The 15,685-nt window shown below is 36.4% G+C and overlaps 1 pseudogene; it reads right to left on the bottom strand.

The window, feature by feature from the left end:
- Positions 1-611: 611 nt before the first annotated feature.
- LOC131825243 (tubulin beta chain-like) lies at positions 612-1,710 on the bottom strand (annotated as a pseudogene).
- Positions 1,711-15,685: the final 13,975 nt, after the last annotated feature.

Genomic DNA, 15,685 nt, shown 5'->3' with positions numbered 1-15,685 from the left:
CAGGCTCATGCAATCTTGTCTTTCTTCAGAGAACATTTTGACACTAACAGGCATGTTAATGAAGTGTTTCTGGATTAAGCTGTGGTCATAGTGCTTTTGTGTGTGATGGTTTTGGACTGAACTTAAAATTAGCCTACAAGGAATATCTACATTGAGGAGGAAAATAGATAACACCATGTCTTGAGAATATGGAAGTTTTTAAGGTAGGAAAACATGGAATGAATGTCTATAGGAATATCTCTCTAGATATTCAAAAATACAATTGTCAACAAAATATTTTATAGATGTTTAAAATTGACTTCTGTCTAAAGTCCAGAGATCTTAATGTTGATGGTCTTTTTTTTTTTAAGATTTTATTTATTTATTTGACAGACAGAAATCACAAGTAGGCAGAGAGGCAGGCAGAGAGAGAGAGGGGGAAGCAAGCTCCCAGCTGAGCAGAGAGCCCAACATGGGGCTCAATCCCAGGACCCTGGGATCATGATCTGAGCTGAAGGCAGAGGCTTTAACCCACTGAGCCACCCAGGCACCCAATGTTGATGGTCTTTAAAGAGAACTCCCCTAACCTGATTCTTTTTTATTTCTTTTGGTAAGAGTTTCATTGCCATTAGAATTATTTTCAAGTTAAGAAGATAAGAAGATTGACTCATTTTCTCACTATGTAAATGCTTTAATGGCCAAGTCTGTTCAGAATGTGGCCTCAAGACAGGAGAAAGAGCAAGTGCATACAGAGACATGATCATCAGAGAACAGGTGGTGAGTGAATAAAGAGTTCACACAGCTTCCCCGTGCTTGAACATGTCTGTGAACCACTCTGAGATACACTAGAACAGCTCATGGATGGCTGTGCTATTGCACCTGAAGGTGGAAGACATTTTTAGCCCTTGAGGTGGTGTGTCATAGATGGCTATCTTATGTTTTTAGCTGCTGTTTTTGTCTTGGACGTTCAGCATCTGCTCATCCACCTTCTTCATGGACATGTGGCCCCTGAATACTGCAGGTGCGGTCAGGTAGTGGCTGTAATGTTCTTGGCATCAAACACGTGCTGGGTGAGCTTGGCCACTGTCAGCGCCATGTACTGTTGGCTGCTCCAGCTGGTCAGTGGGGTGAAGCCGGGCATGCAGAATTGCAGTCAGGGGCAAAGGACCCTAATGATAGCCAGCTTGTATGGGTCAGCATTGAGCTGTCCAGGAAAAGGCAGGCATCTGGTGACCCCACTCATGGTGGCTGACACCAGGTGGTTGTCGTCCCCATGGGTGGGTGTGGTCAGTTTCAAAGTTCCAAAGCAGATGTCATAGGGGGCCTTGTTATCAATCCAATAGCTTTCAGTCTGGGTTATCTATGAGCCAGTGGGCTGAGATCATGACATCATAGGGCTCCACCACCCTGTCCCACCAGTTGGTTGAGGGCGCCACACTGAATGTGTTCATGATCCCGTCTGGGCACACCTCCCCAATATTGCTGATGAAAAGGGTACCCATCCCAGGCTCAGTCACCCTACCTGGGGAGTGGGTCAGCTGGAAGCCCTGCAGGCAGTCACAGATTTAACATTTTTTCCTCACAACTTCCAGCCCAGAGTTGATCAGCTCTTCACCCTCTGTGTAGTGCCCCTTGGCCCACTGTTCTGTGTAACTCTGACCGGAAGCCATGTTGTCTGAAGATTTGCCCAAAGGGTCCCAAGCACAGGGAGACCATAGTGCCCAGCTCCAGGTCCACAAGCACAGTGCAGGGCACGCAGTTGCCGCCGGCGGTGTTCTTGGAGTACTCGATCTGCTCCAGCTTCGGATCGCTCTCACTGTGGTAAATGCTGGCAATGTCGATGCCATGCTTGTCGCTGATGACCTTCCGAATTTGGCGCGGATCTGGTTTCTGCACTGGCTGGCCTGGAGGGGCAAGATCTTCCTCGGGGCGACAGCCACAGTGAAGCTGGCGGAAGAACCACACAAGAGCCCAGGAGCTGGTGCGGGAGTGCTAAGAGTGACTTTTTAAACTTCAGAATGAACTTCCCTGCTATGACTGACTATATTTTCTAATTCGAAGAATTATAAGTTTTCACAATAAAAGAATAAGCTTTTAATATACTTTGATTTTGAGCTTTATGCCTCATCCATCTGCCACATAGGTGTATTCTAGTTGGCATCCTGATAATAGCCTGCACACTATGTGCAGGTTAAAATGTACTACTAATTAAATCAACTTACTACTTATACTAGGGAAACTGACACAGTATAGATATGTTTTAAAATTTATACTTGTCTAATAAAAAAATAGAAATGGTCAATAACAAGAAATCTAATTTCAGGAACTTTAAAATCTATTTGGTATTACTAACTAGAAAATGTCCCTTTTATTTAGTTGGCGTGTTGGCACAAGTAAACCTTCCTTACTTTCTCCTCTAAAAAGACTGAAGATTATTTCACTAGAGGCAGGATCCCCATCATCCATTTAAAAAAAAAAAAAATTATCCTCTGTACCCAAAACAGGGTTTGTAGATAGATAGTAGGCCAGCAAATACTTATAGAAATGCAGAAGCTGTTATTTAGTACTTCCTTGTGGTTTTAAATAATATTACACAAATAATATTACAAAGGCAAAAATAATAGAATAAAATTTAAATGACCAAATATTTTAATTTGTTTAAAGTTATATGTATATTCCACTTCTGTGAGAGCTAAGAGAAGGTCACAGAAAAAAAAAAATCAGAAGATGGATGCAGCTACCTTTTTGAAAAGATCAAGTGCCACTGAATTCCTAGAGTAACAGAAAGTTATATTTAGAAGTAGACTTAAGATATGACAGTTCATGACATGGTATTTATTAAGGAACACACTTCACATATAGGAGTTGACTTTTTGCTGTAGCATGCCTTGCCTTGCACCTCCTTTATACAGAACAAACAAAAAAATGCTTTTGTACATGACAGTGTGGCAGGGTTTTTCAATTTGATTCTCTGATGTAGTTGTAAAAAGGCTTTAAGTAGTTATCCACTGCATAAGTTGCCATTTCAATATTTATATAAGCCAAATATACCATAGGCATCAACAATGCATTGTGTTACTGAAAGCTTTTGATTTTTTGTTTGTTTGTTTGTGTGTTTGTTTCTTATTTGAACATACACCTAGTAATAATCCAATACTTTCCTCATGGACCACCATCGTTATGCTCCTGTTAGCTGATGGTAGAAATGCTAGCTGTCGAAAAGTATTTCTCCCATTCTTCCATTATAGCTTTGCTGCTGGGCATGTGGTTGCCCAGCTAGAAACCATATTTCTCAGACTCCCTTACAGCTAGCTGGATGTGGTCCTTTACCTACATTTTCATTAATGGAATGTTACTAGAAGTAAAAGTGACACTTCTAGCTATGGGTCTTAAAGTACTGTGTATGTGAATTTTTTATACTTTCCCTTTCCCATGAGGTGCAGCAGGGTCACTTTTGGGATTCTAATAAGAAAAAGTTACATCTGTATTTTTAAATCTCTGTTTTATGAGTATCTTATTAAACCAGCTTAGGTGTCTCCCTAATACAGGTGGGCCCAGCCATAGTTTTAGCTCTCCTTGGTCCCAAATGAAACCAAACTATTAACTCATTATTTTAGATGCTGGCACTTTCCTTTGAAAATGAACCTCAGGGAGCACCTAGTGGCTCAGAGCGTTGGGCCTCTGCCTTCGGCTTAGGTCATGGTCTCAGGGTCCTGGGATCGAGCCCCACGTCGGGCTCTCTGCTCGGCGGGGACCCTACTTCCCCCCTTCTCTCTGCCTTCCTCTCTGCCTACTTGTGATCTCTCTCTCTCTCTCTGTCAAATAGATAAATGAAAAATCTTAAAAAAAAAAAAAAAGAAAGTGAACCTCAGAACATTTAATTTTAATCTACTGAAAGGTGAATTGTATTGGAGGAAATATATTCATTTTGGTAGTAATCATATAAAGACAAGTAGTAACTGTTGGATAGAATTTCAGGCCAAGTTGAAGTGAAAATATTTAGGAAGTGAAAATATAATGAAAATATTTAAGTGCTGTGTACAAGCGAATTCCATTTAATAGGACACTGGGAATTCTAGCTCTACACAGTGCTGCTCTCTAACACTGATACTAAAAGAGAAAAGCCAAAAAGAGACTTGGTACTTTACATGATCTTTACTGCAAGTACCCTAGAGGCTCTAAATGACCTTCAGGCTTCAAAATCTTATCATTATCCAACAATTCCACTTTGCTTTGGGCAACTGTATGGACTATCGCTTCCCTGACTTTAAATGGACTGGTATAGAGTTCATTTAATGATGGATGTATTATTCAACAGGTGTGTATTAAATGAACAAGTGAATAGATATTTACTGAGAGCTTATTGTGAGTCAGGCACTATTCTATTAACCAGAGATTCAATGATGAACAAAAGAGACAAAGTTGTTGTCCTCATGGAGCTTGTATTTCAATCGACAGAGACAGAAAAATACATGAGTAAACAAATAAAAACATTCAGATATTGATAAATACTGTGGAAGAGATAAAAATGGGTGCTATAATAGGAAGTGACCCAGGATGAGGATTCCTTACATAGGATTTCCCCAAATTCTTCTCTGCTAAGCTCCTATGAAGCTGAGATCTAGACGGTAGTAGAGGCAGTCATTGGAGAACTAGGAGAAAAGTGTGGGCGAGGAGGATGATAGGTGCTAAGTCTTTGGTGGGGGATTCACTTCAGTTTTGGTGATATGCATATGGTATTTAACTAATTATTATATAATAATAAATAGCATTTGAGTGATATCAAAGTGCATATCAGAAGTATCGATAGTTTTACTGAGATCCTAAATTAAAATACACAGAACTTTGTCTTCATTTTGTTTAGTATTGGATGTTGTGTGAATTAGGTATGCAGATTTTATAACTGCTGGCAAAGGGTTATCATCTTTTTTTTTTTTTTTAAAGATTTTATTTATTTATTTGACAGAGAGAGGGATCATAATTAGGCAGAGAGGCAGGCAGAGAGAGAGAGAGGAGGAAGCAGGCTCCCTGCTGAGCAGAGAGCCCGATACGGGACTCGATCCCAGGACCCTGAGATCATAACCTGAGCCAAAGGCAGCGGCTTAACCCACTGAGCCACCCAGGCACCCAGGGTTATCATCTAAAATAAATTTAAACAAGGGGTCTTGTTCAGCATAATAGTTTATTTTCTTTACATTATTTTTCATGCAAAATTCATTATGAAGTATTATTTTGTGAGGTTTGACTGGTACAGTTAAGATGTAACTTCCTTTAACTACGTAAAACAAAAATAAATAAAAAATTTAGAGAGATTTATTTATTTAGTAGAGAGAGAATGACAGAGCAGGTGGAGGGGCAGACAGAGAGAAGGAAAAACAGATTACCCACCAAGCAGGGAGCCTGAGGCGGGGCTGGATCCCAGCACTGTGGGATCCTGACCTGAGCTGAAGATAACTGCCTGAGTCACCCAGGTGCCCAGTACATAAATAAAATTTAATAAAATCTCATTAACTGTTGTAACTTTATTTTTAATTGCACGTACAAAAAAAAAGGGCTGGAATGATCAAATAAACAATTGAAGAAATCTGAATTTAGATGAAATATCTAATAGATATAATTAAATAACAGAAAATAATTTAGCAAATGGAAGAAAATCTGAGGTCTCTCTTGAACAATGCATATCAGAAATTGTTGAAAAATCCTGGAAATACACAATCTATTTTTCTGTAAAAATCTCCAAAAATCTGAACTTTAGCACTTCTAAGCATAAACCTATTAAAATATCATAAGAAATGCAATCAGTATCTTGTAGAAACTAAGAAGGACAATTTTACTGCTGAGTAGAGTATCTGTGACCTGGAAAACAATATAAGGATTTTTTTTTTAAATGACTCCCAGCAGTTCTTTTAATAAGTTCAGGTAAATTGGAAATCAAGAATGCAATATGGATCTCACTTTACCTCTATATCCTGTCTGGAATGCATGAAAAAATCAAAATAATATTTGCCATAATACAACATGAGCCAAGCTATGAAATTTAATGTTCCAAAGAAGATTCAGCATGCCTGAACAAGAATACAATGAAGAAAAAGTTACTATAATTATGAAACTTATGACCATTAAGTTATTTATGTTGTATATATTTGCTGCATCTTTTTGTAAACCTTTAAATAAGCAATCTAAGAAAATAATTTTCTGGGAAGTGACTGAGATAAGCACAGATAAGAAATTAAAATGAATTATTTGTCAGCTACTGTATAGTAACATTAGATTTAATTCTACTATTGAAATTGCCTGTGTATTGCAAACAGTTAGGAAACACTTTCTCAGATGATCAACATCTATTTCCAAAAGAGCAGTCATGGATAATACGCAAAGTTACAAATCACCATGGACTTCCTTTAGGAATCAATCCAAGAAGTATTCAAACAGATAACTTTTAATAAGTCAAGTTCCAGCTGTGAACTTCAAGACAATCATAAGAGATAAACATAAAGAGCCAGGCATAATACAAAATAAGTAAGTCCTCTAAAACTAGAAATCTGCAGAGTTCTAAATCCTCAGGAATCCATAGGATGTCCACAAATGCATTTAGAGGGCAAGATGTTCAGAGCTAATATAAAATCTGACTCATTATCTTACTGTAATTTAGTATTTCCACTTACAAGAATTCTAAATAGAGGGTAGCTAGAATAGCTGCATGAATCTAAACTTCTTTTCCATCAAAAGTTCATTACAAGCGCCCTTGGCTCTGTTCTCATTCCTTCATCCCTGCACATCTCTCCTGCATGACTTCAAAGAGAACTCTCCACACAGGAGATAGAAAAGGGAGGCTGGGGGATGAGACCAGGGCCACCTCTATTAAGAAAGAGGCTTAATTAAGTACATATTTGAAGAGTGCCTTTGACATGAAAAAGCAGTAAGAAAATTCAGTACTATTAACACTGAATGAGAAGTGCTTGGTCCTGGGAGCAAAGCCTTATAGAGATTAAGAAAAAAGTTTATATTCTCCTCCTCCAGGCAAGCATTTTTCAATGGGGTTCTTTATTGATTTGTCATCCAAAGAGACTCTGTAAATCTAGCATCTGCATATCGATTACTGGTTTGGATGGAGGAAGAGGAATAAAAGATACATCTTTCTTAAATCTGAATAAAACTACAGAACGCATGCTTCAAATGTGTACTCATTTCTTTATAAAAGGACTTCTTATATGTGTAGAATTTAGAGAAGAACAGTTTGTATAATAAAGGATGAACTTTATTTTTATTTGTTACTTAACAGAAATTTAACTGGTATGTTATTATCAAAATGACCAATATTAACATTACAGCGCTTGAAAATTGGAAACACTGTTATTCCACAGAAATACAATTCTAAAGTAAGATGCCGGATCGAAATGCAAATTATCCAAGAAAAATAACTGGTTAGAAGGCTCTTAAACCTACAATGAAAGGATTGGGGAAAAAGAAGTGCAGAGTAGGAAGAGAATATTTGTGCAGAGATTGCCTTCAAGAGCTGGTTCTGGATTCTTAGTTCCACGACCCATTCCAAGGATGAGGAATGGGACTTCCGTTTCCTCTGCCTGAAACCCAGAAAGGGGAGCTTCACCAGAAGTTCTGGAGAGCTTGTATATGCCTTTATAATTTGGGGGGCCCTTTGGTCTGCCATCTGACAAATGCTCTGACATTCTTCAGGGCAAGTTCATGGTTCTCTGAGATGGTGGGGTTGAGAGAAAGAAAAGGGTTCATTTGTGAAATAACTGCATTCTCACCTGTGGAAGGGCAAAAAAGATCACAAGATTTTTCTTTATTTTTTAAAAAAATATTTAATTTATTTATTTGACAGTCAGAGATCACAAGTAGGCAGAGAGGCAGGCAGAGAGAGAGAGAGAGATGGGGAAGCAGGCTCCCTGCTGAGTGGAGAGCCGGATGCAGGGTTCGATCCCAGGACCTGGGATCATGACCTGAGCCGAAGGCAGAAGCTTTAACCCACTGAGCCACCCAGGTGCCCCCAAATTTTTCTTTAGACCAGATGGAGATGACAAGGATGGAGCCATCCTAGAGCTGTTTTGAATTCTGTTGAGCTCTATTTCCAGGATAGACCACAGGACTCTTAACTGGTAGTCTCTGTACAAAGTAGATACCTGAGGAATTCGAGGTGAGGGAGAGGCAGGGATCTGAAGAAAAGTTACTGCATGGGCACCCACAGATATTGCAGACAGAGGAGGCTAGCCTCCAACAAGTCCACAGAAGTTTTAAATGTCTCCCAGGCCAAGTTCCTGCAATGCCATCTTATGATGCTACCTCTCCCAGTAAGAACTTCCCTTTCCCCCATTTGGCTTCCACTCCTGTTAATTTAGGAGTGGTATTTACAGGAACAGGTGAGTACAGGATGAGGTGAGTGAGACAGAAAGACTGGTTTCCTATATCCTCCCCACCCTCCCAAAACCAGGCTCTGGGTGAAGAGAGAAAGTAAGATAAGTCAAGGTGGGGGGTTTGGTTCCTGGGGACTGAACAGTGTGATTTGTGACACAAGACCATTATGTTTGTGACATAAACAGACTATACAACCTGTAATTATCTAAAACTAACAAAAGTTTCATCCAGTATCAAGTGAAAACTACTCCCAATAGTAAAGAAAAAATAGTGGGATGAAAAGATACAGTTTTGTTTTCAGTTTGCCCCATGATTCAAACTGACTAAAAATGAGACATGTCTGTTATGTTGCTATGTAATCAAATTAATCACTATAGGACACAAAATTATTATTCTTTAAAGTTAAAATATGATTTTAAAAGCAGAAAGAGCAACAGTTGAATAAAAACCTCACGAAAGCCTCCAACTTTATCTTAAAATATTATAGACAAAAGAGTTCACTATTTATAATTATACTTAAGAAGACCAATTATTCAGTGACAAACCAAGAAGTAAAAGATAATTCATAGTAACTATCACATATACATAATAACTATTTTAAAACTCAATTTGTTAGAAACAAAGAATTACATGTTAGACAAATTTAAGTTCTTCAGTGGAGACCTGTCAGCCATTATCTAATGGTTCAGATAGAAGATATGCAACCATTTGGTGGAAGGTTAGCAAGATGACCCCTTGTAAAAGACTTTCAGGGTTCTATTTGTTTGAGTCTTCAATGCAGACATTAATAAGCAGACATCTATCCATGGAAACCTAAATATTTACCAGTTCTGCCATGTTGTTCTGGTTGTGAACTTTCAGTCAACTGAAGTTACTCTGCCATGATCTATGAAACATCAACATTTTTGTGACTTGAATAGATTTCACTTATTGGAATCAGTTTGGGCAATAGTTCTTTGATTCTATTAATTAGCTGCCTTGCTTAAGTATAAAACTGAGTTTCTATTTTTATGCTTTAGAGATCAAAGCCTAGGACAGAAGGGATGTTATTGACATAGTAGCAAAGAGACAAATAAGGCTGGAGCTGCAAAGAACAGTTTTTAAAAAGTGGTTCTGTGCAATCCTTGGTTAGTAAATAACATCTGTACAAACAGTTACTCATGCAACTTGTATTATTTTGTTTTTTGAAGTTATTTTCAGGATTGACCTAGAGCTTAGAAAAATGACTGACAAATGAATCAGTTTTGAATCTGTCAGTTTTAACTCACACTGTCGGGCTCAGACCTTCATCTTTCAACTGGATTTTGACAATACCTTCTTTTTCCCTTACTTCCCTTTTTTTAATGTTGCTCTCCTCTCATGGACCCTCCACTGTATTGGCAGATTTTTTAAAAAGGTTTTGTTTATTTTTAGAGAGAAAGGGAGTCTGAGAGCACAAGTGGGGGAGGGGCAGAGGCTGAGGGAGAATCTCAAGCAGACTCCCTGCTGACTGTGGAGCCCAACCTGGGGCTGAGATCATGACCTGTGTGGAAACCAAGAATTGATTGCTTGCTTAACTGACTGAGCCACTCCCGTCCCCTGGCAGATTATTTTTTAATGAAAATCTGTTAACAATTCTCCTTTATTCAAAGTAAATTTTGGGTCTTCCATTACCTAAAGGAGTGTTTCTTAGAATTTTTTTTTTTTTTAATGTCTAACGTACATATTAATATGGAACTAGCTCAGGAACAGTTAGCTTCAGTCTCATTAGTTATTTGCTCTGCTGTTTTTCTTCCCACTCACTCAAAAAAACATTAAAATGCAAGGGACTAAGAGAGAAAGTAGAAGAATAAGCCTTTTTTATTAAAAGGTATAATTTGTGTCATCAATTACTGATATAATAACATATCAAGACACTATAGTTGAAAAAATCCACTGGGCTCTAGGATAAATCCAAACTACTCAGTTTGGTGTCCATGGTTCTAGTCAAACTAATTATCTGCTCCTTTCTCAGTCATATCTACCCCTGACAGGGAAATAATACAAATTATACTGGAGGTGAGAATTTTGTGGGACAGAAGAACATATAAGAATAGGCTAAAGAACAACAGACTTTTGGGACCTCACAGTTCAGCTAAAGTTAGTTCCACCCATGAATCTTCCATACATCTTCAGGTATCTTTTTAACTGGGCATTGTTATGTTATTGGCAGCCATTCAGTTTATAATCCTGATAATATAATAGAATTTAAAATATGATTCTAGGACATAATTGCTAAACTTCTTAGTAACTCAGGAGATTAGAGCTTCATAATTTAAATTTCATAGTCCTGTACATTTTTTACTAGCATGTTAACTTTTAGAGTGGCAGAGAGTCACTATTAACTAGATTTCAGATATTAATATTACATTTAAATAACTTATATATTTTAAATAAAGTATTCATAATTCTATACCTATGAGATTCACAAAAATAAGATTAATTATTATATCTGTAGGTAGAGTAATTTATCAGATATGATAGTTGGTGAATTTCTGTCTCTAAGATCATTTATCTTTCAGTGTTCTGTTCTAAACTGAATGAGTGAAATTTTCCACTTTGATATCAAAAAACACTTTCTTAGCTAAGGATTCAGTGAAACTAAAATATCCTCAAATTTCTATGTTATAAAAAGAAAAAGTTCACATTTGTAAATTCCACACACATCTTTTTAATACACATTTTCCGTTTTAGGTTTAATTTACTTTTTAAGCCATCATTTCACAATTATATGTTACTTTGAGTATACTTTTTTATGAAGTTTTCCATCTTCCTAATTAAATTATGGTTTCTTTAGAGAAAGGAATATACATTCTAGCTCTCTGTGTTCCAAATATATAGCTCAGTGCTTTGGGGATATTAAGGCAAATTTAGTTTAGAGGAAACTAATTTTGAGAAGAAAACTTGTGAGATTTTTTTTTCAACATGACTCAACGTCATTACCAACAAATGTTTGGATGCAAGAACGATCTTTTATATGGAGCGTTTTGTGGCACTTTCCCTCAAAGAATTTATAATCTTTTTATAGAGGCAAGCTGCATAGCTGCATACCCAAGGCTCATTCATTGTATGTTTTCATTAAAGCACAGAGACAGGACCCGTGGGCAGGAAGAGTTGCACTGGGATTGTGAGGAACAATTGATTATATGTTTTTAAGGCTCATTCTTAAAACAATATGGACATGAAGAGTTGGAAGAATTCCACAGAAGGATGTGACCAATCTAGATAGTGTTGCCAGAGAAACTTTTAGGTATCTGGATGGAATTGAATCAATTCTTTGCAATTTCTGCGCTTGGAACTTTTTAAATTCTCTCAGGTAGGGCTTCCCTTGGCACATGTATATATGAACATACCACAGATAGCATTTTGAGAATTAGATCCCCCTTTATTTTTTTAATTGCATGACCATATTTTCTAATAGGAAGTCATGCACATTTTGTAATGTGAAGTGTTAAATTTACAAAGAGCTCCAATTAAGGATATGCGAATACTGCAATCAGACTTACTGCTACCTTTGCTTTGGCAGTGAAAAAGTCCAAAGACCAGACCAGCAGTTGGAGAAAAATAGTGCTAAAGGCCTTCATTTATAAAACTTAATGAAAGGTAAATTATTTCTATTGCAATGGGCAATATTTCAGCAGTCTTAGACCATCATAGCTAAGCCTTATAAGTGAGACAATAACAAAAGCTTCTGATTTCTGATTTTGGTTTCATTAAATCCCAAGACAGAGTAAGTTCTGAGAGCTCTCATTCAAAGTAGTGTATCACTTCGACTCCATCCCTAGTCTATTTTATTTCAAAGCCCATATTCTTTCCAGTTTATCATATTACAAATTAATCTGGTCATTTATGTATGCATGCGCATGTACACACACACACACACACGGGCACACAAATGCGTGCTTACACACAGAGATTTAACTTTTCTAATAGTTTTGGAAAACATTCAAGGCACAAAAGATTTCTCTTAGTTGATCAATACTATGTTAAAAATTACATAATGAAGATTCCTATCTTAATTGTTCCTGTTGAATCTTTGTATTTCTATAGTCATAAATAATATATATTCATTTATGCATTCACTCATACACTCTGCTCAGTGCTGAGGATGACTAAGAACCTTTTTCTGTGTTCTAGAAACTGACTTGGCAATTGGGAAAAATAAATATATAAACAACTATGTGGTACAGGTAATTAAGATGAAAGTAGGTTCTAGATTCAGTGAAGAAATAAGAGAGAGTGGTCAGTCATTAGATGTGAGTTATAGTCAACTGGAGTCTCTATTTTGTGTGTTTGCTGTACAGATAAGACGGTCTTGTTACAAGGTCCTTTTCATAACTACGGTTTACAAGGTCTTGGATGATATCTAGCACAGTTCTATCAAATGATAAATTTAGTGTTTTTTTTTAATTATTTTTTTTATTTTTATAAACAAACCATAAGTGACTCTTAATCTCATAAATTTAGTTTTTTATCTTGTGCTTTTCTTTAGTCTATACATAATTCTGTCATAGACCTTGAAACATTTTGGTCTTTATTATTTGTTTTAAATGTTCTAACTTAACCAGAATAGTACCTCCTAAAGTCAGAGTTTTGTTTTTTTTTTTTCTAGATTTTATTTATTTTTTGGTAGAAAGAGATTATAGGTAGGCAGAGAGGTAGGCAGAGAGAGAGAGGCGGGAAGCAGGCTCCCTGCTGAACAGAGACCCCACTGCGGGGCTAAATCCCAGGACCCTGGGATCACCAACTGAGCTGAAGACAGAAGCTTTAACCCACTGAGCCACCCAGGCACCCCAAAGTCAGAGTCTTTATTCTCTGTGTAGGTAAAGCCTAACATAAAATCAGAGTTATATAAGGCATCCAATAAACTTTCATAGATCAGATGAGATTAATGTCTTCATAAAACACATAGATTATATATGTACACATATATGTATATGAATATATATGCATACATACATAGTGATATGTATATATGTACATCTTTATTTGTGTGTGTTTAATACAGATTATATGTAAGGGAGAAAATTTACATAATTAAACAAAATTTAATCTGAATTTTATCCTAAAATTGATAATTATGAGAGATCAGGGACTAATAAGTCCATTTTGTATATTAAGAAACTAATGTTCAGAGAGACTGTCAGGACAAGTTCAGGTATAAAGCCAGAGCTAAAACACAGATTTACTGATTCCCAAATCAATGTTCTTCCATTTTACTATCCTAGTAAGTGCACTGACACAGGAAATAAAAATAATGACACCTATTTTTTCCTTTCACCCAAGGTTCTCAGCATGCCTTGCTAATTGTATATACGGTTAGAGAAAAGAAAGCTCAAATACCATCAGAATTTTGTCTAATTCACTCCACAGTCAGGGGCTGAGTCCAAAATACAGCCCTTCCTTCATTTTGATCAAAAGATCATATTGGCTATGCTAACCTATTAGTGTCTAGAGAAGCTGTGAGTTAAATTTTTGTGCTTCAAAGGATAAAAAGCATCATTTCTGTTTTGAGATGTTATTAAAAAAATTCTGCATGTAGGAGGTTCATTCAGCACACACTTCTAACATACTTTTAAATCCATCTTAAAATACAAGTCTGTCTAGTTTCTCTGAATCTCTTATAAATTGCTAATGTCAATGCTAAGAATATATTATTTAGTTGGAACTTTTAAAAGCAGCACAGTTTATAAGTTAAGAATTATTATTACACAAGACCTCATTTAGGTTAATGTAATGTAATGTTTAAGCACTTATATTTTCATCCTTATATTAGTCTTGGTAGGTCGTATCTATAAAAGATGCTTGGGATGCTATAGACATTCTTTAATTTCATCCTTTAGAGGAGGTGATGATTGCAATCAAGTATTTATAGATACCATCTCTGGCAATAAGTGTATATATGATAAAGTAATAATATATTAATATTAACAATATTAATATTAATTAGAAATATCAATTATAACTAAAATTATAGGGGAAAATTGCATCTTGAAAGTTTGGGTTAAACATGGTATGATACATGTTTATTTAAATAAATGTAAATTTTTGCTCTTTGAGTCTTTTACTTAAATCCTCTAACATATCTGAATTAATTCAACCATTACTTTTTTATTGTATAGGTACTTTGGGATAGGCAGACTTAAGATAAATTTTCTCTTCCCAGAAATTATCATTAGTGATCAAATACTTAACTCAATCCCCAGGTAGTCTAATTTGGTTATAATGGCAAAAATAATGAGGTTGTTGATTTCTGGTTCACATATTGACACTATTGTGTTGTTGCAACTATTAAACTGTGATACTTTTGGGGAGTCTCTTGTTGGTAAGTTGGGATTTACTGATCAAACTTCAGCAACACCTGGTAACATTCAGAGATGATTGCTCCCATGATGCAATCTTTTATCCTCTATAGGGCACATCCACCTCAATGCCAACCCCTACTTTGCAATATTTTCCCAATGTGAGCACAAGTAATTTAATATTAATATTCAATATTTAATAATCAATTTAAAAACCATAATTACTGAGAACCTTAATATAATGGTGCTGTGTTAATTGTGAGATTACAAAAATAAACATTATATGCCATGTTGTCAAGGAATTTTATTTTTAAAAAAAATTTATTATCTTAATTTTATTTTTTTCAGGATTCAAAGATTCATTGTTTATGCACCACACCCAGTGCTCCATGCAATACATGCCCTCATTAATATCTACTAACAGTCTCACTCATCCACTCCCCTCTCCTCCGAAACCCTCAGTTTACTTCTCAGAGTCCACAGTCTCTCATGCTTCATCTCCCTCTCCAATTTATCCCAATTCACTTTTCCTTTCCTTCTCCTAATGTCCTCCATGTTATTCCTTATGCTCCACAAGTAAATGAAACCATATGATAATTGACTTTCTCTGCTTGACTTATTTCACTCAGCACAATCTCCTCCAGTCCTCCGTGTTGATACAAAAGTTGGGTATTCATCCTTTCTGATGGCTTTGAAATATCCCATTGTACATATATGGACAATATCTTCCTATCCATTTGTCTGTTGAAGGGCATCTTGGCTCTTTCCTCAAGATCAAGATACCTTGGAGTAAACCTAACCAAAGAAGTAAAGGATCTATATTTGAGGAACTACAGAACACTCATGAAAGAAATTGAAGAAGACACAAAAAGATGGAAGAACATTCTATGCTCATGGATCAGAAGAATAAACATTGTTAAAATATCTATACTGCCCAGAGCAATCTATACTTTCAATGCCATCCCAATCAAAATTCCACTGACATTTTTCCAAGTGCTGGAACAAATAAT

The sequence above is a fragment of the Mustela lutreola genome, chromosome 2, assembly GCF_030435805.1.
Source record: "Mustela lutreola isolate mMusLut2 chromosome 2, mMusLut2.pri, whole genome shotgun sequence".
Classification (NCBI taxonomy): domain Eukaryota; kingdom Metazoa; phylum Chordata; class Mammalia; order Carnivora; family Mustelidae; genus Mustela; species Mustela lutreola.
Note: the sequence above shows the minus strand (reverse complement) of the source record. Positions and strands in the feature narration are given on the sequence as shown.